Source organism: Thunnus maccoyii, chromosome 3 (assembly GCF_910596095.1).
Source record: "Thunnus maccoyii chromosome 3, fThuMac1.1, whole genome shotgun sequence".
Classification (NCBI taxonomy): domain Eukaryota; kingdom Metazoa; phylum Chordata; class Actinopteri; order Scombriformes; family Scombridae; genus Thunnus; species Thunnus maccoyii.
The window spans coordinates 3937591-3962344 of NC_056535.1; positions in this window are offsets into that span (position 1 = coordinate 3937591).

The window sequence follows — 24754 nt, forward strand, 5'->3', positions numbered from 1 at the left end:
CAACTAGCTGATGAACACATTGGAGCACTTAGAAGCGTAAGAGCTTCTTTCCCTCTGGAGCTGGTGGAGACCAAAACAGAGATAAAAGGAGAGGGAATATTGGATTTATATTTTTTGGATTAACAAAAACACAAATGAAAATGAATGCAAATGTTGCTCTGTGTTTGCTGAATGTGTAAATACGCAACAGTTGCTGACATATTCACTTTATAAGGTGAAAATATGTCAGAGTTGTGTTTACACATTGTTGCGCTGCCCCCGAGTGGCCAAACCAAACCACATAATTCTTTATTAGGTCACTGCAGTTTAAGTTTCTTTGGTGTGTGTGAGGGAGTTTCTGTTTAAGGGTCAAAGGTTTCATATCTTGTTCAGATTGTGAAATGATCCACTGATTTTGGGCAAAATAAGTACATTTGATTTGACTTTGCTTAAAATATGCTGCCAATTTTGTTTTAAAAATCTTGCAGATTCCCAATGTTACTGGTGATCAATTTTGACAGTGGTGGTTCACCCCAGAAGCAAGGCTTTCCTTTCACAGCCACAGACACCAGACCAGACTCAGTCACATACTGTATGGCAGATCACGTTTTGAAAAACCTGCAAGGCCTCAGTGGACTTTTTGTCACCTCTGTTACGTCTGCTACACACTCCTGAGAATCAGCAGCAGACAGGAAACCTGAGCTTTGTTTTCCTCTCTGAGTTCTGGGTGTGCTTACACTACCTGCGCAGGACCTCGCCGCATGTTATCTTTACGTCCAATCACCTGTCTGTTTTCACGTATGCATTGCTTCAGTTAGGAAACTATTCTGCTCACATTCATCAAGCACATATCTTTATGAGCTTCATGAGGAATTACTGAGATAAGGCACGCTCATATTGTAAATGTGCATGACTCTGGAGTTTGCACCAAAACTGCATGCTTCAACAGCCTCTGTGATAGAGCTCTTAATCACTGTGGAAGGAAGTTTTTTTCTGCCCTGATATTGAATGCTGAAGCAATCTTTTTTTCACATTCAGAACCTGCTCTGCATAAAAAGTCTTTTGATTTGTCAGTTTTGAGGTTCACCATAAGGTCACTACAATGGCACAGCCTTATAAACTTTAGAAACTAGGAGATTAGCACAATAATGATGACTGCAAGGCTTAGTCATTCGCGCTGGCAACATTAGCCCAGGATTTGATCAGTGAACTTGGAGCTCTCTGTTGTGTTGCTTTAAAACGACAAGTTTCAACAAGCGACAAGACATGGATTCTAAAAGGAAAAAAAGACATCAGCTCACTTCTGTGCCAAATGTCATGCTTTGAAAGTCGAGGCAGCCCTGACTACTAGTTGTCTGTGAACATTGTGCAGTTCTTGTGTTGGTCCGTGTGACATATTAAAAGCCAGATTGCATGTCAGCTGTCAGGGTAATGATACTGTAGGGAAGACAATAGCGACAACACTACTGTACCTGTGGGTTTGGTGACCTTTCATCTTTCTGCAGCCTCTGATGTTCAGACAAAGTCTGGCAGCGGTAAAAAGGGAGACAGACATCAAAACCCTCTGAAGATCTGTAATGCAATTATACTCTGCAACTTTTTTCAGGCTGAAAGAGATTCCCTTGTGGGCCTCTGTCCTTGAAACCTGCAACTAGTGCTGGTGGGATGCAGACCTGTCAACTCTTCTGTTTTTCCCGGGTTTCTCCCGTATTTTCCCCCTCTCCCACTGTGCTCCTGTTTCGTAATTTTCCTGTAAATATCCTGTATTTCCCTTTTTTATTTTTACAGTTATACACAGGGCCATAGTGGAGACTAAACGCATGTAAACACCACTTAACCACCTCTCAAATTCTGAAACAGCACTTATGCAAACTTGCAGCACTCTACAGCTATTAGTGACTCAGACCGGCTTCCCTCTTTTCTAGGAGCACTCTTTTTGTTTTTGATTGAAAAGATTGATTGAAAGAAAAAGTTTAAGGAGGAAAAAGAAATGTATAGAAGCAGCCCAGGTATCAGGTGATGGAGAGACATGAACACATTCAAAGCAGGAAAACTGTAAGGAACTTACACCTGTATCTAGATAAATTACTGTTCTGGTAAATATTTTTGAAAGCACAATCTCTTATCCAAATGTAAACTAAAGGGCATCCCCACTAACAAAAGCCAAAGCACAAGATTGAAACCTGCTATAAAAGGATTTGCAGAGCTTTTAATACAAGTACTAACACTACACAACAACTCTAGCCAACAAAAAATAACAATAATAAAATTTCTGTGTAAATATTTACATACCTGGGAGACTATTTTCTCATTCCTGACAAATGCATGTTAGGAATCAACCACGCGTTTTGCAAGGTGTGTAGGTGGACTTTAGTGTTTGTCATGGTGGGAAAAACAATGTTAGCCGGCACGCTAGGACTGTTAAACATAAGTGTGCCCAAGAAGCCACAAAGAACACATCAACCGTCCATCCGATTACAGCAGGGCAGGCAGTAAAGGCACCTGGTGATTAGATCTCTGGAGCTGAGAGAGGAAACCCTTTATAATGTAAAAACTATGGTCAGATGGGGACCTGGGAAATCTGCCTTCTTTTCAAAGCCCAATGTTGACAGGTATGGTGGGTGTACTGTTTGTAATTGTTTAAAGAGCAATTACATAAATCTTTTAAGGGGAGCAGGAAGCTTTTACTATTTAACCCACCAACTGGATTTTTCAGCCCAGTATCCCTGGGAATGATGTCCTTGTCCGACAATTCTGTACCTCACAGTTTACAACTACAGACTGTGTATAAATATGGACGACATGTCTCCACCTCCTAATGCTATGCAAAAGTGAAGCCAAAATATCTCCTTCCGGGAGCTACCATTTTGCTTGTGTGATGTTATTTGGAGCAGAGTCGGGCAGCCTGTGACAGCCTGTGGGACACGCCCCCTCAGCCGTCCCGCCACCTGACGGAGGTTTGAGAGCGGCTGTCACAGCTGTCAAACATGATATTGTCAAATAACTAATTAAAAACAAACATATCACAAAAATGAGCACTTGAGCAAATGTCAGCGTGATAAGAACAACTTAAAATGACAGAAACCGTCTTTAGTAAAAATGTATTTGATGTGCACTTTGATATTTTAGTTTGGCTCATGTCCCATCAACATGGTGAGGGCGGGACTTATGACCTATACTGCAGCCAGCCACTGGGGGGATGTTTTGGCTTCACTTTTGGGGGGCTGTCATGACATCCATATTTATATACAGTCAATGTTTAGCAGCGCAGGCCATCGTGTGTCCTTTATGTAGTGAGTGGGAAAATAAGTGTGGAGGGGGTAGTGGATGGGTGTATAGTGTGCCTGACTTTCATACAGGTGAGTGGAGTTTGTATCCTGTCACAGACCTGCAATTGATAAGTGTTTTTGTAGCCAAAACCTAACCATAGTTTGTCACAACCATGATCTTTCCCTAATCTCAACCATAACGTAGTTTCTATGCATAGAATTAATTAAAGGCATACTATGCAGGATTTGTTGGTCACTGTTTGTAAACACAACATTCAAAGTTGGCCCCTCCTCCCTAGCTCAACGTCTGTCCTCTGCTCTCTGTGCCTTTATGCACGAGGGCGAGGCTGAGCACACACACACACACACACACACACACACACACACACACATACACATACATACACACAGCGGACAACAGTCTGCTGCAGAGCACAGAGTCCACAGCGGACAGAATGAAACAGACTTTACTCAAGTCAACTACGACAGTAAGGGAGACAGTACAAGCACTTTATTAAACAACTGTTGAACAAGCAGAACATCAGCGCTGTGTCTGCCATTTTCGTAGCTTACTCTTGTATGCGATCTGGTACCTGGTCACTGCCTTTTTATACACTCACACCCTGCGTGTTGTTATTGGCTGGGAGCTACACACCCACAGCCCAAAGGTTGCAGCCCAGAAGCATCCTGAACACAGCACAATACAGTGGAAACTGCTTATAGTGATAATGTCTGTCCGGGTCAAATTGGTCACTAGAAGCAGATGATTATTATAACCAATTGTTTTCTTTTTCTTTATTTCTCATGCAGATTAATATCTGATTGACATTTGTATATTACTGCTGGCAATCAGACTGATTAGAGCTGTAACCCTGCCATCAGGGAGGACAAAAACATTACTAGAAAGAGGGGAGGACTATTGTCTCCGTTTGATTATGTTAAAAGTAAAGTTAGGCTTTGATGTCGGCTTCCTGACTCGTTTTAAAATAGGTGAGCAAGAGAGAGAGAGAAGCAGTGGTCGAGAGGGCTAGAGAGTGGATGAGAAGAGCGAGCAGTGGTAGTGAGAAAGCTGGTGAATGAGAGGAATACAACGTTATTTTGTGATTGCTTCACAGCAGTTACAAATAAACATGTCCACAACCACACCCCGCACCTCCACACAAACCTGTGGAGGTGTGCTGCAATGCCTGATAATGGTGCTGCAGCTGCTAAGTACATATCATACGTGTATCATGGGAGTAAGATAAAAAAAAAAATAGAATTACTGTAGTTTTAAAATGTTTTTCTATATGTTGTCATGTATGAAAAGACCCAAAATGAACACTGTAAGCGGACTACTTGATTACTATAAGCAAATTATTTAAACAGCATTTGTATAGGAATGATTCTGTCCCAAGTTTTTTGATTTATATAAACAGTTGATCACTGTAAGCGGTTTTCACTGTAATAAGAAAATACAGACAGAGGGCAGAGTCTCTGTAGATAAATACCTCGCCACACACTTCTAGTGGGTCATAAGTGATGATTGAGAGGGATTATTTTTGTATGAGTCTATACATTGTTTTTTTTTTAGGAAAATCTTGCATAGTACGCCTTTAAAAAGTTGGCAACGGATGTTAAAAAAAGGTTATTGATTTGATCCTTTTGCAGAATTGTCCATTATCGATGTTCTTGTCTGGCAATGGAGTTAAGATTTTTAGAACAGGACAGCCAAAAAATAGAGGCACAAACAATAGTCGGCACTGTATGTATTTGAATAAAAGATTTAAATACAGAATCCTGCTTTTAGGAGGTTAATTCCGATAAGATTTTAATGAAAGTCAGGTGTTGACTCACTTGCACTGTTGACAGAAACTTGGCAGCTGTCAATATTGTACAGTATCTAAATTTTACTGTGGGTTGTAGGAATGTGTACATGTAAATAAAATAATGTAGTGCAAAGTAAGAAGTGTTAATTAGTTAAGTAAGTTACTTGAAAAATGTAATTACTTACACTTACTCGACAGCAAAAGTAATTATTTACATTACTCTGTCCCAGTGCCAGAGGAAAGTAACTGGACAGGCATTTAAGAAAAAAAAAATTAAAAAAAATAAATTTTTCCCCTGAGCCATTGGCCCTTTCACTTCATTGGGCCCATAACGCGGGACTGACATTACTCCTTACTTCACTTTTGTTACTCAGCTGTCATAAGTGCCTTTAAAAAACTTCAAAGCTTCCACACCCACATGTTCCATCTTCTGTGTTTAACACGTGTAGAAGAGGAAAAAGGAGACGTAGTTTAACAAGCAGTCAGCTGACAGTTTGGAGGTATTTACTGACCATCAACAGCTAGCTTAATGTTAGCAACAGTGACTGCATGAAATCCCGCCCATCTGATTCATGAATGTAGCCTTACCAGTGGCTAACATTAGCCAGCCGAAAATATCCTCTTTTGGTGGTGGCCAACAGCGTCCCTGCACCTCCAGCCCTTGTACCAAGCAAGCACGCACCGTCGAGTCTGTCCACTGAACGCACAGAGACCAAATTGATATTAATCCTCCATCAAACTACTGGTAAACAACCGGACCCCCACACTGTCAAAGTAATGGAGTGTTACTTGGATAAGTAACTGTATTGTAATCTCTGAATTACACTACTTGTTACTGAAAAAAGTAATGAAATGCATTACTGCCTAACATATTGGTGTAGCTCTGCACCTGGCAGTTCTAAAAAGTTAAACAAACATGTGGGATCTAAGTTCATATTTCTCAGAATTAGAAAAATAAAGGCTATTTCTTCCTTCTGCTTCCTGAGATGTGCATTCTGCTTTCCCATGGCTGCCTCATGTTGCTTGTTGCTGTCCCCCCTCTATCATTGTTTAGACAGCTTGAGGCTTCCTCAAGAAGGGAAAGTTGATATTTATGTTGAGGCTTTTGGACTGACCATATAAGCAGTAGGAGCTTTTGCCCAGGCTCAGGCAGCCTGCCATTGATACAAGCTTATATTCATGGCTTTTTGGGAATAACTGGACAGGTTCAGACAGTGGCCCTCAGATTTAACAGGTGAGGTGTTCTCTGTGTCTTTTGTATCACACAAGTGCTGGCAGGCTGCATCACCAACCTCTGCACTAACACACATTTTCCACAGAGCTCCTCTGGATGCTCCTCTTTTTTTCCAATTGATCTGGAAAGATGTTCCACCTCCATTTAGCCCTTGAGTGTGCTCAAGTGATAGCTAACTGCAGGAGCGGATCTCTGCCGCTGCCTGATTGGCTGAGAGTGTAGTTCAGCACAAGGTCAGAGGTGTCTGTCGGTGTCATCCTCCACTCAGAAAAACACAGCTGGCCAGACTAGTGATGTCAGACCAAGGATGATAATTAAATAACTGATGCCGGCCAGGCTGATTGACATGGAGCTAATATGCTGTAAGGACACAGAGGATGAGCATGAAGAAATGTACGATGACAGTAATACGGTGAATCGGTGGCAATCACAAATGAATCTAATTTATCAATAATTAAGTATGTGTGGTATCTCTCAGATGCCTTCATGTCTTTTATAATGAGTTGATTACAACTTGAGTGTCATTTTATTAGTTTTGGCCGTGGTTTCTATTTTCATTTTACAGTTTGCCTTTGTTTTCTCTATCAGATGAGTCTGGCTAACCTTTGTTAAAAACCTGCCTTGATTGTATGACTGTCTGTGTCTCTTGTTCTAACTTCTTTTTAGCAATGTTGCCGTGTCCTGAGATTTTAGCAATTAACTTATGGAGTACAATGTTATTATTAGGAATGATGGCCAAAATTACAGAAATTAGACTAAGTTGTAATTAAATGGAATCCTTTAACATAACTATTTAGAAACTTAAAGGGCACATATTATGCTTTTTCTGGTTTTCTGTTATTTACATACTATTATGATGTCAGATATCTATGTTGTATTATGGTCAAAGTTCCAAAACTTGAGGTGAACATGTGTAGAAATGCAACCTGCAAGTCAAAAGCCAGGGCTTCAACCTGCTCTGAATACCTTGCAGATGAGCTGACATCAGCTCATCGCACATCCCCATAAATGGCTGTCTGTTCCATAGCCTTGGTTGCTAAGATTGTTGCTAAGGTTTTTCCATGTGTTTGCGTTGTTGACTCATATTTTGGATCATATTTCAGCTCAAACATGTACAGATGTATTTGAGAAGCTGACAAGAACGAGAAAAAGAAGTGAAGTCGTGCCACTACTGTTTGTTCACGTAGCCTTTATGAGCCACCGGAAGTCGGCTGAGACATAGCTCCCGGAAGCTGGCCAATCAGAACAGAGGGGGGCTTTAAAGACACAGCCTGTTTCAGACAGATGCCAAACTGAGGGGCTGTGTAAAGGGTCAGTATGAGTTAAATAAGGAGTTTTTTAACTGTAAATCATACAAAGTTCTTCGGGCAAAGCCCCAGATTAAAAATATAGGTCTATAAATATGCATATGTCCCCTTTAAACCTGCAATAAATTATTTTTGTCAATTGCTGTGGCACAACGAGCTGTAAACACAACGATGACATTAGTATAAACCTAATATGGTGAACGTGTCTGCAAATGGTTGCATATTTGCACATCCGGCAGACACAGCATTAACTTCAGCATTAATGTACATACAATTAATAAATAAAAATACAGTAAACATCATTTGTGTCTGGCCACCTGACAAATATAAGTGTCTGTTTTTGTTCCTACCAAAAGTAGAGCTAGCTGGTCCTGCGTAGGTAGTGTACAGTGGAGTTTTCGCTGAAAACGGCTGCCTGCTACAGCTGGTAATGGGGATGATGAGAGCAGTGAGACTGAACATAAAACCAAAACAATGACTCAGCTTTGTAGAGCTGAAGGGAACTGCAAAGAGGGGTAATAATTCTCTGTGGGCTTGTTAATAAGAGTGACTCCTTACATTACACATAGTAATCTTATCCATTGCTTGTATAAAAATGTGATTAGAGCAGCTTTAATCTTTACTATATTTCATTTCAAACTTACACAAAAACATTTTCTCATTTACTTCTGGTGCTATCTAAACATGCACATAGTTTTGGATTGTTCAGATTTTGAGTAATTCATCTCTTAAGATTTCTGCCTCCACCCCATTTGTAGGTGAATGTAATTTTTATTTTGGTACTATTTCTTCAGTAGAAAGTAGTTCCAGTTAAATGTGGTATCAGTAGGTAAGTGAATTACTGCTATCAGTGTGATTACATACCACAGGAGTGAAGTGAGAAAATACATTTTTTGTATTTTGGGTGAGCCATCCCTTTAATAATGTATACTACTGTGTACAGTAGATTATTATACTTCTGCAGCAATGCCAGCTAATCAAAGGTTGTCCTTTAAATTGCCTTATATACACACATCTGTACTTCTTTGGGAGATTAAAGCCACAGCGAATAGATTCATAAAACAGAATCGTACACATGTAAGACTGTACTCCCATTGTGCACCTGACTTGAAAGAGAAAATCAGATCAAATCCACCTATTTGCAACTCGTCCTTAATTTCTGGGCTACATGATAGGCTGACCCAGCAGAGACACAATGGCCATTCCTCTCCCTGGAATAATGTAGCGCTCCTCTGGAATGCTTAGCAGGTTCCTGGAGGCCATTCCCCATTCAGCAAACAATCACTGCCAGGTAATAAAAGAAGCATTTGTGTGATATGTCAGCAGTGTGCATGAGGCTTAAAAGCAGAGTGATGGTGTGGCAAGATTGCATTCACTTTTTCTCCCAGAGGGGAAAGCTATACTATTATTACCAGTAGCCATTGACACAGCTACAGTACTTCTTTGAAATAAAATGTGGCAAAGGCACTGTTAGACGATACTGGTGCGATCACAACTGCCATAAATTGCAGTTACTGAGGTCCAATGATCTCTGGTTTCAGCTGACTACAGCAGGCTTGTCCACAGTCAAAATCCGCCAGGTGTCTAAGAGGAAAAATTATACAGGAAAAATATTACAGATTGCCACTGTAGACTGGTTTTTATGGAGCTCCACATGGGTTATATGGTGGAAAAAAATACTGATGTGGAAATCCATGCGAAGGGATTAATAAATCCATTTAGATTGGTGAGCAGGATTGCAAAATTGAGAGCACGAATTCACAAACCATGCACGTTTGACTTCTGAGACAGTCAATTAAACTTATGTTCAGTCCCTCCTGTTTGCTGTATTCTTCTATATTGCATTTTAAGGCTTCGCAATATAGTTGTTCTCATTTACATATTTTTCTGTTTCTGTTGTCAGATAACAGAACCAATCTGAAATTAGATTGCGGCTCAAAAATACTAAACCATGTTGACCAGCAGTCATTACCAAGCTGCAAAGTGCAGATAAAGTTAATGACAATGGCTGTGCTGTGAGATATGCTATATTGACATTTAAAATACGATAAGTGATAAAAGTTCCGGCAACTGATGCTTTGCGGCTGTACTTGTATATGACCACATTTTGTAGCTTCTAACTTTCTCTGCGATCACTATTTTACATGTCAATAGAGCCGATCACTCACAGCTGCTCAGCTATATGGTGAATTAGCTGCATGCACTGTTGCAAAACACATTATAAGGGACGACAGAGAGAAACCATATATATACCACATGGCCCCTGGGGTATGTCTGTTTTTTTCTCTTACCACTAGCTCAAAAGAATTCATCAAGTCCAGTGAAAATAAATAATAATAATAAAATAAATCCCATTTATGAAATCATAAATGGGATTTGTATAAATTTAGTATAAAATATCTTTTTTTCTTTATCTTTGATGCTGAGTGTTTATTGCTATGGTGTTTTCTGTTGCACTTCCCAGAAATCAGTTATTTTTATAGTTTGGGCTGAGTTGTGACATTTTTCCCCCTCTGGTTTTCCGTGGATAAAGTTTGAGTTTTTGTAGGTGCCGCTTTTATCTATTCAGCCCTGGAGGCTGTTTCTGTTAATGAACATGTTGCTAACGTGTATTTCAAAGATTTCTACTCTACTCTACGCTGGTCTGATTTGGTATTAATATATATAATATAAAATGTCAGCGAAATTCTGAAAACAATCTTTTAACTTCATCAGATTGTGTGACAGTATTTGTGAGTGCACAGACTTGAGCTCCATCAGAGGTCTATAAGACAGGGTGCCAGAGAACCATAAAGCTAGTCTGTACATGTGTGTTTTCTGCATGCTTCTTAAAACACATAGAAACACACAGGTTTGTTTTGTCTCATCTGCCTGTGGTGTAACCGTGAGCTACAGACTTATTAAACCCATTCATCATTTCAGCCAGCGCAGAATGTCACAGCAGTGTGGTAGCTGGAGGACAGCTTGAACAAAGTATGTGATTTTGAACAATCAGCATTTGTTGATATTTTCTTTCATTTGGTTTGGGTGAACTTTACACTCATTATACTGACTTTTCTCCAGAAACTGCTCTCATATATGACCTTATCCTGCTATATAGATGTCTGAAACCACACTGTTTCCAATGTCTGGTGCTTAACTTGGATGTATAGTATATAAAATACAGTTAAACACTTTGGATCAAGCTTTTGGTTGAGGGAACATTTCACCTCAGCAATGACGGGGAACACACGTGGTTTATGTATACATAGTTATATTTGTCCATTGCGTTGCAATTTACTACTGAGCCCCCACATCTGGACCATAAGTAACTCCAGGTTAACTAGTGACCTCATCATTCTGTCAGTACAATTATGTCTTTGGCAGATCGATGAGTACATGGACATAGTCCCAATAACAAACTCATGCTTTCCTTTATAATTAAGTCAGACAAGGCTGTTGTGAGGCTCATACATTGATGTCAGTGGAACAACCACATGCAGTAAGTTTAAAGCTGCACCCAACCTATGACGCAAAGACGTCAAAAAAGACATGCTGTGTCATAATGTGTGGAGAGACGAGCTATTTTTATATAATCTCACCAGGATTCCTCACAGAAAATGAAAAAGTTTACATCAGAGAGCTTATTAAACAGTGGGGATTTCTTCCTGTGGGGAAGACTGTCTGGTGATTTACGGTTAAAGGGTTCTATATGAATGAATCTATGCGCCTGTCGACTGCTGGATTGTTAAAGTTAATCCTCTTAGCTCCAACGCAGTGTTACACTGACAATGAGGCCCCATGATGTGGCTATCAGGAGCAATCTCATGGCTGTGGAGATGCTAAACAGCCTGGTGTGTTGGGTTAGGCCCCCAAAAAGCAGAATGCGCCTTGAAAAAGGCAATATTTTTCAAATTGTCTGGCTGGTGAGCAATGATAGAGCTGCCTGTCACATTTTTCTCCCTGACTACAGGGGCTCCCTTTCAGAGGAGCTCTCAGGCCCTCCGATGTGACACACAAGCACCCTTCCGGCCTTGTTTGCATTCAAATGTGATAAAACTAAGAGGTGACTTTCCCCCACAGCTGGGCAGAAAACGGATTAGGTCAAAGTGACAGGCTTCTTGGAGATCCTGCCTCAGCGGCTCGTCACACTGAGGAAGAAAAGAGGCCTCACTAAGCTTAGCTTTGGAAGCCAATTGAGGGGCTTTGCTATCCCTTTCACACTTCCAGTGTTCCCAATGGCAGCTAGCCAGCCATGGTGACCAGCTCACAGACAAGGTTAGTCATTTAGCACAATCTCCTCCTAATGCCAGGCTGCAAACCCTCACTGCAGTATTATAAAAAATGTCAACAGCATATAGGTTTCCCATTCATGTGTATGTTTTGCCACATCCAGAATATATTATCTGATATGGGTAATCTGGGTATATATATATATATATATATATATATATATATATATATATATGTATATATATATGAATGGGGTCAGAGTCATTCAAGTGAATGGGAAAGTGGTCTCAGATATATAGACTTTTTGTTTTTTAAAAAAATCCATTAAGATAGCTGCTGTTGTATTCTCCTAACATAAAACTAATTATGTCAAATGGAAAGCAAATAAAGGTGAAGTTAGAAGACAACATCTGGCTGGAGAAGAACTTTTGGTTCACATGCAGTTAGTGTGCCATTATGAAACTGTGACACTACATAACTGTCTTATTTAAAGCCATGCATTATATTTGTCAGAGCAGTGGCCTATGTATAATATGTTTAAATAAAAACAGAGCCTATGACCTGGTGAATAGAAGGCAAACCTGCAGTAGAACAGACATCACCACATTGTGAAAGTTTTATGAACTGTAAAAGCATGGGTTTAGTCTTTTCACACCGGTTTAGGTTTTGGTCCATAACTCCTGAACTGTGAGGTGTCAAATCTAAACTATTTTATTCAGATCAGTTGGTTCAAGACAAATCTATCTACAAATACACAGATTTTCTGCTATTCTCATTTTTTCTCACCATCCCTCCAGTGTTTGGTGCGTATTTTGACTACCCTGAAAAAAGGTTTTCATTTCAAGGTGTTGGTGAGGTGCTAAAATGTTGTAAACCTTTGTGACATAATTCATGAATGCACTGTGCAATTTCAAACACATTTAGATAATACATGCACATATCCAGTCAATATGATGAATTCAAATGGCCATAACTCACAGATCATATATTTGATTGATTTGAAATAATTGTTTATCATAATACAGATTTTAAAAAATGTCTAAAAAATGTTATTCAAATAATAAATATGGAGTCTTGAACAACCTCCTCTGAGAATGTTTCTATTTTTAGAGAACTATTTTTTTTTTCTATTTTTAGTCAATGCTTGTTTGCTTATTAGAAAGACAAGTTTCACTCCAAGATGTATGTCATGTTGCATTGAAGTATTTATTTTCAAACAGACCCCTACTCTGGTTGTTGGCCCCAGATTACAAGCAGTTGACTGTCCCTAAAGCACAGTTTGTTTAAAGCTCAGCTCTCTGTTGACACAGGCTTAATCCACTGCAAGACACAGGATGCTTCTATTAGTAAACAAGCAAACACCGTTCCATTTACATGCTACAAGTCAGAAGTTCACATTGCCACATGTTCATGGTTGTTTTTGTAAAATATGTAAAATATGATGAAACATTTGAGGCCAGTAACAATTTCTGAGTGAAAAGACGCTCTGATGATTTTAATAGGACCTAAGAATAATCTCAAACTGCCTCTGATGATTGATTGAATATGGATTAATCATGGCTCTTTATTCCGAGCATATCTTTGTGCATACAAGCTGCTCAACACTTGGATTGATTATCAGAGGGTTCAGGAACTGGGGCGCCATCTGCAGGTTCACACTGACAGGGTGCTGAACTCCCATTATTCACAGGGCTCATATCCAGGGTGTGTGCATTCTCACACACACACTGATGTACTGCACAAAACCAAAAGGAACTACAAAAAATGTGACAAGTTGTGTAAGTGAATAACCAGAATGAACTGAATGTTTTATGCTGATAAAATTTTGTTTTACTGAATCCTACATAACAAAGATCGTCATATTAAATAGATATGACAGTGATTAGGAAGTGGCTCTTAAAGCTGTAATTTTAAAAATAACTTCATAATGTAAGGATTTGAAGGGAATTCTAATTTAAAATGTCAATTGCAGTTAGACATTTCATGCCAATTCATACTATTAGTTTTATCATGTAAATTTTTTAAAATATGTCATCGATGTAGTTGTGTTCAGTTGTTAACACAATTAATAATGGGTTACAATATCAAACCAAAGGATTACAAGTGATAACAGTATTCATGTTCAGCAAAATTAGGAAATATATTATGATGTGTAATGTGATGTGTCTCTTTGATAAAGCTTCAAAAAGCTAATTAGATATGACAAAGAGTCCATGTTCAGTGCTGCAAATGCAGGTGATATTAAACCTGTAGTACAAACTCAACAGGGACTGATACTTGGTAATTAGTATAAATACATCAAAATATCTATTCTCTGCTAACTCTTGAAGTTTAGAAATTCAAGTTTTGTTTATTGTTGGAGAAGATGATATTTTAGGCTCAGTGAGAAAACTTGTAAAACTGTTTCATAAGCTAAAGCTCTTTGAGGTGCTTCAGACAAAATATCCGAGAATGGATATCCCCTCAAAGCTGGAGTGTCAAACTGCCAACTAGGCAGCTGTGTGTATCTCTGTCATCACTCACACATTACCTGTCTACACCTTAGACACACACACACACACACACACACACACACACACACACACACACACACACACACACACACTCACACCAAAAGTAATTCAGTCTTTTGCACATAGATCACTTAAAACACACAAAAGATTAAATTGAGTGTATTATTATTTTATTGGTGCTGCAATGAAATGAAGATGTCTGTATACATATTTAAAGGATAAGGCTGGTGATTTTCTATATTTGTCTTATTGTCAAAAAAAATCTCATGTGCAGAACCAAACCAATAATAAACTCATCCTACTAAGTATTGTGTGTGTATCCAAAGCCTGATATATCTTATTCCCCTGTGCTGTAGACCTCCATTGTTGTCCAAAAACTATTAAAAACACATCACTGAACCACACCACTGCATTGAGCAGTTCCTTTGCCATGAAAATTACAGTCACAGTAGTTTCTTTAGAAACAGCTCCAAAGACTAATAACTGCTATCACGTTTTCAGTCTCTGGAGAGTAGTTCTGTGTATGGCAGATAACACTGCACCGCATGTGGAACGTGGTTCTGTTTACAGAGCTTCGCTAGCTTGTTGTGGTACATATCACAACCTCTTGACTTAACTACAATGTAAATTTCTCAAAAACTTCGGTAATTTTTAATAGTTGCCATGTTATGCTTGTGCATTGTCGGATGTTGTAGGCAGCAGAATTCTGTTATAAATGAGAAGGACGTTTACTGTGAGAAGCACTCACAATGGTAATTAATTAAGGTTTAGCCAGCTAAATAAATTTAAAAAATGCTCCCATAAGTAGCCTGCGAGAGAACTGAGGACTCTGTTGACATCATTAACTTTCAACTGAGAGCTGTTATCATTGCTTTAATGAACACTGGTGTAACGGACACCACTGTCTGAATGACAAAAAGCAAACAGATGAAGCTAGCAATGTTACGCGTTCCATGTCTGAAACGGGCTTATTTATTTTTCTGCCACCTGCTCACTTGGCTAAGTTGTTGAGACTATAGCTATATAGATTTTCCATTTAAAAATGGATTCTATTTTAGTCAACTCTCTTTTTAGTCACAGATTTTGCTTAATTAAGTCTGGTTAGTCTCATCAACACGCCATGGAAAAAGGTTGCTAGCAAATATATTTCATCACAGTTTTTATTTTTTCTCTGTAGAGGCAGTGCACAGCATTAGCATAACTGGCAAATAAGTTTGTAGCTTGCAACTTCACATAAATATGGCCCCTTTTTTTCTGCAGTGCTAACTTTGGTGTGAAAGCCCCCTTACTTCCAAGCAGGTGAACACTGTTAGGAAGGTACATAGAAATCCACACTGCTTAGTGGGGCAAGCACATTAGCTTCTTACAGTTTCTTTCAGGAACAAGACCACGACCCTCTCTCTCACTAAATTCAGTCACCTGTGCCTCACTAATTCAATCATCCGTGCATACCTATATAAGCGTGTCTAACCCCTTTCTCTCCCGTTCGTCTCAGTTCTCACACGACCTATGACATGCTTGTATTGCAAACGCTTACCTCCCTCCCGGTTCCGTGATCCACGTTCCTCGGCAACATACCGCCCACAACTAGATCCAGCAGTACCAACGTGATATCTCCTTCACCACCACATCCACATGGAACCCTTCTCCTCCAGGCGCTGCGCTTCTGATCAGCTGGGATCCAGATGCTCCACATGCATCCATGCAATGGTCCACTTGGACGCGGCTCTTTTCCAAGCGATTAACATCTTCAACCGGATGTTTGCTCACCTCCAGCGAGCTCTCAAGGAGACGGTCGTCCCACTCCTACGAAACGATGATTAAGACAAACTTTCCAACTCTATGCAGACTCTACTTCCATCCACTCTCTCGTCTACAGCTCAAAGAGCCCAGACTTCTTCAGCCCCGGCTGAAGGCCAGGCTTAACTCCAGATACAAATCCCGTTTCGCTGAACCGACAACAAAGCCAGGTTCTTCCTGCTCCTCTCTGCCTCCACCTCCACCACCGCTCCGGACGGCCACTCACTTCCGCTCATTTTCCAAATCCTCAGAGATGATGGACATTTCACAGGAGACTTCTTGGACAAAAATCTGATACAGTTCTGCTTCCTCAACCATATCCAGGTAATTGCTTAATAAAAGGCATACTTCAGGGTATACTGTATATGAAACAATGGTGTTAATGCAGGGTATACTGTATATGAAACAATGGTGTTAATAAGAAACATTCATGCAGTTACAGAGAATCTGTTTGCTAAGCTTGCTGAACATACATATTACAAAGCAGTGCATGTCATATCATCTTCAGATCATATCAGTTACAGACACATCACAGTCTAGGTGTGCACTCAGAGTTTATTTTCAACAGGTGGAAATAATCCCATATCACTTTCTAGTAGCAGTGTCTTCAAAAATTGTGCTGATGTAAGGTAAAGGGATTGTTAAGATACATTATTAATTTTTAATGTGGACAGTGCAGTGTGGACCAACTGCAACCATTTTAATTGGATATCAATTGTCATGGATGAACTGGATGAGGTTGTTAACATGGAATACACACCAAACACACACCTTTGAATTTCCCTTCGGGGATCAATAAAGTTCTTGTAGTAAATATCTATCTATCTATCTAAATAAGACCAAGGCCTGCCCAAGGGATGTGTGGAGGACGCCCCATTCTCATGTTCTGCATTCCACAACTCCATGGAGCAGCTGAGGACAAACTTCAGCCTTTTCTGCCAGAGGAGGTTGCTGTTTGCAAGGAGGAGTGCACCCCAAAAGGGCGGTACCCCTGTCATGAAACTGCTTTTGAGCTCTACATTCTGGTTTTGGATGAAAATAGTTTGAATGCTCCTCTGGATGCATAAACTGCAGCGGAACTGTATTCACTATTAAGAAATGAGATACTTGAAAATGTTTAAATTAGCCTTCACAATGTGCACATTGTTTTTGTTTTACCAGGAAAAGACAGACGAATATGAGGTCATTGAGAGGCTGCCATAATATGACAACCTCTACAGAACCTTTGGCAGGTCTGTCCTTATAAATATGGTGCACACATTGCACAATATTTGAACACATGTCATTTATTTTACATTCTAGCCAAAATCTATATTATTCCAAATACATCTTGGTTTCATGGGATTGTGTATTAAGTATTTTTCACATGGTAAAAGGATAGAGAAATGAAAACAATGCCACATGCGTTTAATTGGAGTTTGATATAAAGTGCAGGGTATTCATTGCATAGGTTGAACGGTCCAATTGTATTAATCTTTTTCTGTGAGCTCCCTAAAGCTCAACATAAGAACAATGGAATCTTGATTATTAAAACTGTTGCTGTAACTGTTGCCTAACCATTGTATTTATTCTGTTTAAAATCTTTATTGAGTTGCTGTGACATTAGCAATGACCTTATTTTTATGCCTCAGTGGATCTGCCAGAGTAAGAGGTGGAAGAAGTATTCACATCCTTTACTTTTGCAAAAGTAGTAATAACAAACTCAACAATACTCAGAGTAAACACTAGTAGTAAGTACTAGTACAGTAAAAATAATGCTTTGAAAATATCGGTTAAAAGTTTTGTATGTAGGAATTATTTCTCATTAGTTATATCTATGGCCATTAAATGAGGTGCAGTCAACATCCTGGTGCTCATGCTCGCACATGTGCTCGCGCCATGAGACTGTTGCAGGTGATGTCTTTTTCCTCGCTCCTTTCCTCCTACACTTCTCTTGATTACATGAAAGATCTCAAACATTGTGTTTTGCACTGTGTTTCAACAAAGCATCTCTCATTCCCAGCCAGTCAGTGGCTGGGCAGCAATGCGCTGTGGTCGGGGAGTAACTGGCTGTGGCTGGGGAACAATGCGCTGTGGTTTTGTTGTGAAATGTGTGCTTATTACAACCTTTGGACTACCAACAGGAAAAACAAAAGGGGTAAGCTATATTCTGCTATCACTCTGGAGCTTGTTTTCTGCTACTTTGTTGAGGAAATAATGTTGTTTTAGCTGTGTGTGCTCGGAAGTGGGTGACTTGTCATTGTGGGGGTGTTTTGTTGTGAAAGGTGTAGTGGTCAATGGAGGCAGCTAGCTGCTTCATTAGCTGGAGAGTTAATATCTGCAGGGTGTTTCTAGTTGGATAGCACAGTTTTGTCATGTTGTTGTGTTGTTATGCCGGTTGTTTGTTGACGTCGGCGGGAGAGAGGCAAGGCACTCGGGAGCGTGCAAAAATGTCACTTCCATAGGATTTTCGTGGAAAATCCAGCTCGGGTCCTTCACATAGAAATCAGTCCACAGACTGTTACAGACAACCAAGAAAGTTGGGGAAGGTCTCATTTTTTATGTAACATTACTACCCATTCACTCATTGGCAATTAAAAAGCATTAATACATGTAAATTGCTTCACAATTCTACATATAGAACCTTTAAGTAAAAATAGGCATTATCAGAAAAATGTACTTTAATTATCACGTGTGTTCATGGTGCATAAAAAGGCCCCCTTTGAGTTGTTATGCAATATTTCCCTTTGGATTGATGTGGAGTTGAAGTATAAAGTGGCATGAAATGGAAATTCCTACATTCATAGCTGTCAAGCACTTCTAGAAGGTCATCAACATCAACAGAAATAAAATCATCTAAAGCATGCCCGAGGACATCTTGCTCTTGGGAGCTCACAAACTGAAGAAAACTTGTCTTCAGGTCAATGTGCCCTGCCCCAAAAAACATTTCCTCAAGAAAAGGTGGGGCAAGCTTGATTGGCAAGTACTGGCAATCTTGAAATCCTTTCTCCCAATTGCTTTTCATGTAGCAGCATAGAAATCATGCCTAAGAGAGGGCATTTTCAAAGTTGTTCCAAGGGTACAAAGTTCAGAAAACTCTGCCCAGACGCTACTGTAGACATCTCTGACTACACCAGACCTGCTGCCCTTTTCTATTGAGTTTCAGGAAGTATACGTCTCACATTCAATGTTTTGTTCAAAATTCCAGGGTCAGAAAATGCCTCTATCATCTCACCAAAGCTGTGTGAGTGGTGCAAGACCAAAGTTATTTCAGGCAAAATATTAAGAGGGCTTTGAGGGAACTCATCAGATTGATAGATCAGTGTGTCACTGAGGGAGTCAACATTCACTGTTTGCCGTGCACCAAAAATGATCTCAGGGTCAGAGGTGTCTGCACATATTGCATCCTCTAAAATAGCATAGTTGGTATCATGAGAGAAAGCCATGGATCACTGATGACATTGAGAAGTGTTCTTGTTTCTCGACTTGAGCTTGCAGGGTTTTCTCTGGTTACTGAAGATTGTGAGGATTTCGTCAGAAACAATTAACACCTCTGGAAAGGAGTCATGGGGCTCATCTGTTGAATCTTGTTGATAATTTCTGTCCATTGTCATTTGTCGATTGTTCATCACCTGGTGCTAAATCAGGCTCAGAGACATAACCATCACAGCCAGGGTCATCATCAGACTCTTCACCCAGCACTGGTTTTGACCGAGTTCCCAAACATCAAATTCAAAATCAGATTTGTAACCTTTGCTAGATTGTCTATCTGGAAAGAATAGTGTCCTTCCCTGTTTTGGTATCTCATCAAAACCTTCCTGAATGTTAAATGTGAGCTTTCTCATCCCCCTGCCTGGCTTTGCTCTGACGTGTTTTGTTACTTTGTCATTAGTGTGAACCCATTCTATTTTAATACTTCTTGTGGACGGTTTTGCTTTACTTTTTGTTTTGTTGGATGTTTCTGGCTCCTCCGCCCCCTTGTAATTTTCCTGTCTAAGTTTGAGCTTCTCCCTTAGCTTTTCAAAAAGACCCTGCTCTCACTTTGAGTGTGTTTGGCGCTTGCGAAAACTGAACAAAGCAATCCTGTCTCTAATATGATGGAAGACAATTGCCAGTTGAGCATCTTCCATTAGCAGGATGACCACTCTGTCAATCTGAAATAGGGAAGACACATCTCTGTTAACTTAAGATGTAAGAGAACAATAAGTGCCTTATCAAAGTGAAAGTAAAAACAAGATGACTAAAGAAAAAGTCCAAAAATAAACCACTTGTCACTTGTGCTTTATTCTATATATCAGGCAGATGGTTTTACCTAAAGTAACAAATGTTACACAAGAAGATAAACAAACAGAGATGTTCAGTCAATAATAAAACATATCAGTAGCGAAGTGTCATACTCAAACACATCAGCAGCTAAGCTGTTAGTTTAAAAAAAGTACTGCACTATTGTACTGGAAACTGTCTGTTTCATGAGATTGACTTAAAAATAAAAACAATACAAATACATGACAACACCTGCATGTTAATAGCTATCAAAGAGGAACTAAACTGAAAATTAAGAAAAGGATGAGCTGACATGCATAAATTGTTGTAAAGAAGATTTAACCTCCACTCTATCAAATATCTTGGTTACTAATTATGGCCAAGAGAAAATTTAATTCTAAAGATCCCTTTCAGAGTTACATAGGAAACTAATTAATTGACTGGTTCACCTTATATTCATAATAGTACCTTTAGCTCTTCAATCCAGTGTTTGTTTCCTCTGAGACACCACAACCTGTCAGGAAAGTCACAGTTTCTGACAGTTTCTCTGCCATCATGGACCTGTGGAGTAAACTAGACAGTGAGACAGCTTAATTTCAATGAACTCAGGAGTCACAGATGAGAAGAATGAGAAGAATAAGCAGGAAAGTACTATGAAAAATGGATATGTAGAGATGCCCTGTATAAGAATTATGAAGACTCACAGTACATAAATTACAAAAATTTAATTTCAATATGAAAAAATCAGAGTACTTGGACATATCTTTTCATTGTTGCTAGCACTTAAGAATATATGTTGACATATTAAAAGGTGAAACTTGGTACCTATGGAAAATTGTGTTTGCATTTCTAGTGGGCTTATGTTTGTATGTAAATATCCACAGCCTGCATTGGTAACATTGTTGAGTAAAGCTATTTACTCTTGTTTTGAGCTTCTGGTACCCCCAGGTGCTTCCAGGAGGCCTGCCATGACTGCCCTTCACCGTCAGGCCTGTTTACGCTGGTGTCTGCAACACGTGCACTGGAACCTGAACATGTGGAGGAACGTTATGTTCAGCGATGAGTCCAGATTCTGCCTACAGCAGTTGGATCGTAGGGTCAAAGACGCGGAGAACGCTATGCTGATTACTGCACTGATAGAGTAACATCTTTTGGTGGAGGCAGTGTGATGGTGTGGGGCGGCATCTCCCTCACTGGAAAAACGAGACTTGTCATCGTTGGAGGCAATCTCAATGCAGAAAGATATCGAGATGAGATTCTGCAACCAGTGCCAATCCCATATCTCTACAATCTGAGACCGAACTCTATCCTCCAAGATGACAATGCTCACCCTCACAGAGCAGGGTTTATCAGAGATTACCTCCAGAATTTGGGAGTGGAGAGGATGGAATGGCCTCCCAGCAGTCCTCACCTCAACCCCATTGAACACTTGTGGGATCAGCTTGGCCGTGCTGTTCATGCCAGAGTGACCAACACAACCATGTTGGCTGACTTGCGACAAATGCTGGTTGAAGAATGGGATACCATCCCACAGCAGTGTGTGACCAGGCTGGTGACCAGCATGAGGTGGAGGTGCCAGGCTGTTGTGGCTGTGTATGGTTCTTCCACACGCTACTGAGGCTCCTGTTTGTTAAATGAATAAATTGTTAAATTGCCAATATGTCTTGTTTCTTCAAACTTCAATCAACCAATCCACCAAACACCAAACAAGAGTCAATGGCAGAATAAGCTGTTTGACATTGGCAGAGAAGATTTGGCAAATTTTTCATGGACGCAAGCCACATACTCAGCTTACAAATGTGGTACCATTTAAAAGGGAACTAAACAAGCTTTCCAATGGTATAAGATTTACTGCCAAGAAGCATTGTTACAACAAAGAAATAATCTACCAAACACAAATTTCCTTACTTTTTGTGCTATGTTTATATGCACTATGTTAACAAAGTGATACTTTCAGTAGGTCAATACCAGACATACCTTGATGATATACTGAATGATTTGGAAAATATTGCCACTGTATATCAAACCAGCATATTTCACCTAATGCATACCTGTTGCAATGCAGGTCTTCCTTTGGCACTTATTAGCAGTTGCCATGTAGCTCAAGGTGCATACAGCCACCACTGGAAACAGGACAAGAGGTATTAATTCAGTTTATCTCAATGTATGACATATTGTAAAATATTAATTTGTTTAATTCTATTGTCCTGTGAACAAGCATCTTACTTAGCTACCATTGGCCAACAAACATTCACAAAACAAAGATAAGCTAAAAACTAAGTCTCAAAAACCTGGATCTGGAAACAAAACAGTCTCTGTCCATCTGGTCTGCTGTTGTCCTAGTGTCTTCTGGATGCTTAGGCTCCGGGTACTAAAGACAAACAAATCTGTTATGTGTTCCCTTGCCTGGGAGAGAGCAATAGTCAGAGACTACTGCTAACAGCCTAAAATTGAGTGAGTCATGCTAAAAGACTGTACCCTTAATCTGAACAAAGTATTGTGATGTAATGTACAAGAATGGCAAGACAAAATTCACATACCTAAGCCTACTGTGGATCATGGACCGGATCATTAGGACAAGCAATAACGACATAGCCCCAGTTAATGCCTCACATCATATACATGCAATACAGTTCTATTAGGCCTACATGACAGGATGTTGTTGACTTTGCTAGCGTTAACCCATTAAGAAAGTTAGAAATCATCTCATGCAGCATTAAATAACATAAGGAAACAGTAAGCCTGTTCGCTCAGCAAGCAAAACTGTATTTATCAAATGTTTAACGACAAATTGTTTAATATGTTACCTGTTGACTCAGGCACGTCACCTGAGACAAACAATGGCTGCTGGGCTGCTACATTTGGTTGAGCTGGTAGCCTAATAATAACCCTTGACAACTCTATTAACTCTATTAAGCTTTTTTCTCATACAATAACAACTTTATTCTCATAATTCTACAACTTTATTGTCATAATAAAAAAAAAGATTAATTAAAAAAAATAAAAAATTCTCTTTGGCCCTAAAACTCATAGTGTAATAAGGCAACAGGCTGAAAATCCTCATAGACTTGAGGAGAAAAAGAGAGATGAACATTCTTTGTGAATGCACAGAGCTTGTTGGACAGGTTTTCTGCCTTCACACCAAAATAGCTTCCAGACCCTCAAGGCTCCACATCCATCTGTGAGAGGCACTGTGGAAGTACAGGAGCTAGCAGGCACAGCAGCAGATACCTCCCTAGTTAAACCTCTAAATCTGCCATTCAAAATCACTCTCTAGATCTACAAAGACAGCTGCTTCCTACCAAAGACCTGTCTGAATCCTTATCTTTTCGTATCCTCATCTCTCTCCTGGGTAATTCTGAATGTAAGTAAGTAGTGTTCTTATAATGCATTGTGAATAATAGTGGAAGGCACAGCTTAAATTTAAGTTTCTTCACTTGTGAGTAAAGTTTTAGTGTGGAAGTTACTGAAAAGCATTTCTGGAGACAATTGTTATATTTTTTAAAATCTAGTTTGGTCATGGAGTATTGTCAGCCGTAAAAATTTGATACATTTTTGAATACAACTGTATTTTGTAAGTGAATTGGGGGGGATAACTCACATCCACAACAGACAACTACAACTTTTTCACACAAATACAAGCAAGGCAGTGTAAGTGAATTTTCCACACCAGCAACATGGCTGGGTGCCCTGTATTCCCACACTTATCCATTAATAACATGTTCATGTTGTCAGAAAAACATCACCTGGAGATATAACTAATTTATTCCACATGTCTGAGTCCAACCTGTCAGGACCTCTCTGGAAACCCTCTCACAGAAAACATGATTAATAGAAGTCATGTTCAACTAATCATCACCAGTGTTAACACCACTTCAAACATTATTATCTTTATCCAATCTTGTCTTCTCCAAATTAGGTTTATACACTACCAATTTGTAATGCCAAATACATTTTGAGGAAATAGGTCATTGCTGCTTGGATTATGTCCCATGACAACCTTTTTCAAGTGACGGAAGTGCAACGCTTGTGACCACACAGAATTTGGTCGGAGGTTGTTTGGGTGGATTGTGGGCATACAAAGTGCAGGACTGGGACACCAGAGAGCCAGTTTGTATCCTAAGTCTCACAAGTGGTTAGGTTTAGGCAAGAAAAGCAGTTTGGTTAAGGCTAGTAAAAGATTGTGGCTTCAGTTAAATGTTAATAAAGTATACATGACATGTCCCATGCTTCAAATCACTGTTTCGAAAGACCACAATCTTTCCCTAGCCTGCTATACATGGAAAACAGACAGACAACCCACCCCGTCAAACATTTAAAATAAAATGCAGTGTAAAAACATATCAGTCGAGCCTCATACTTCCACAAATAACGTAGCCACTGCTTGAGT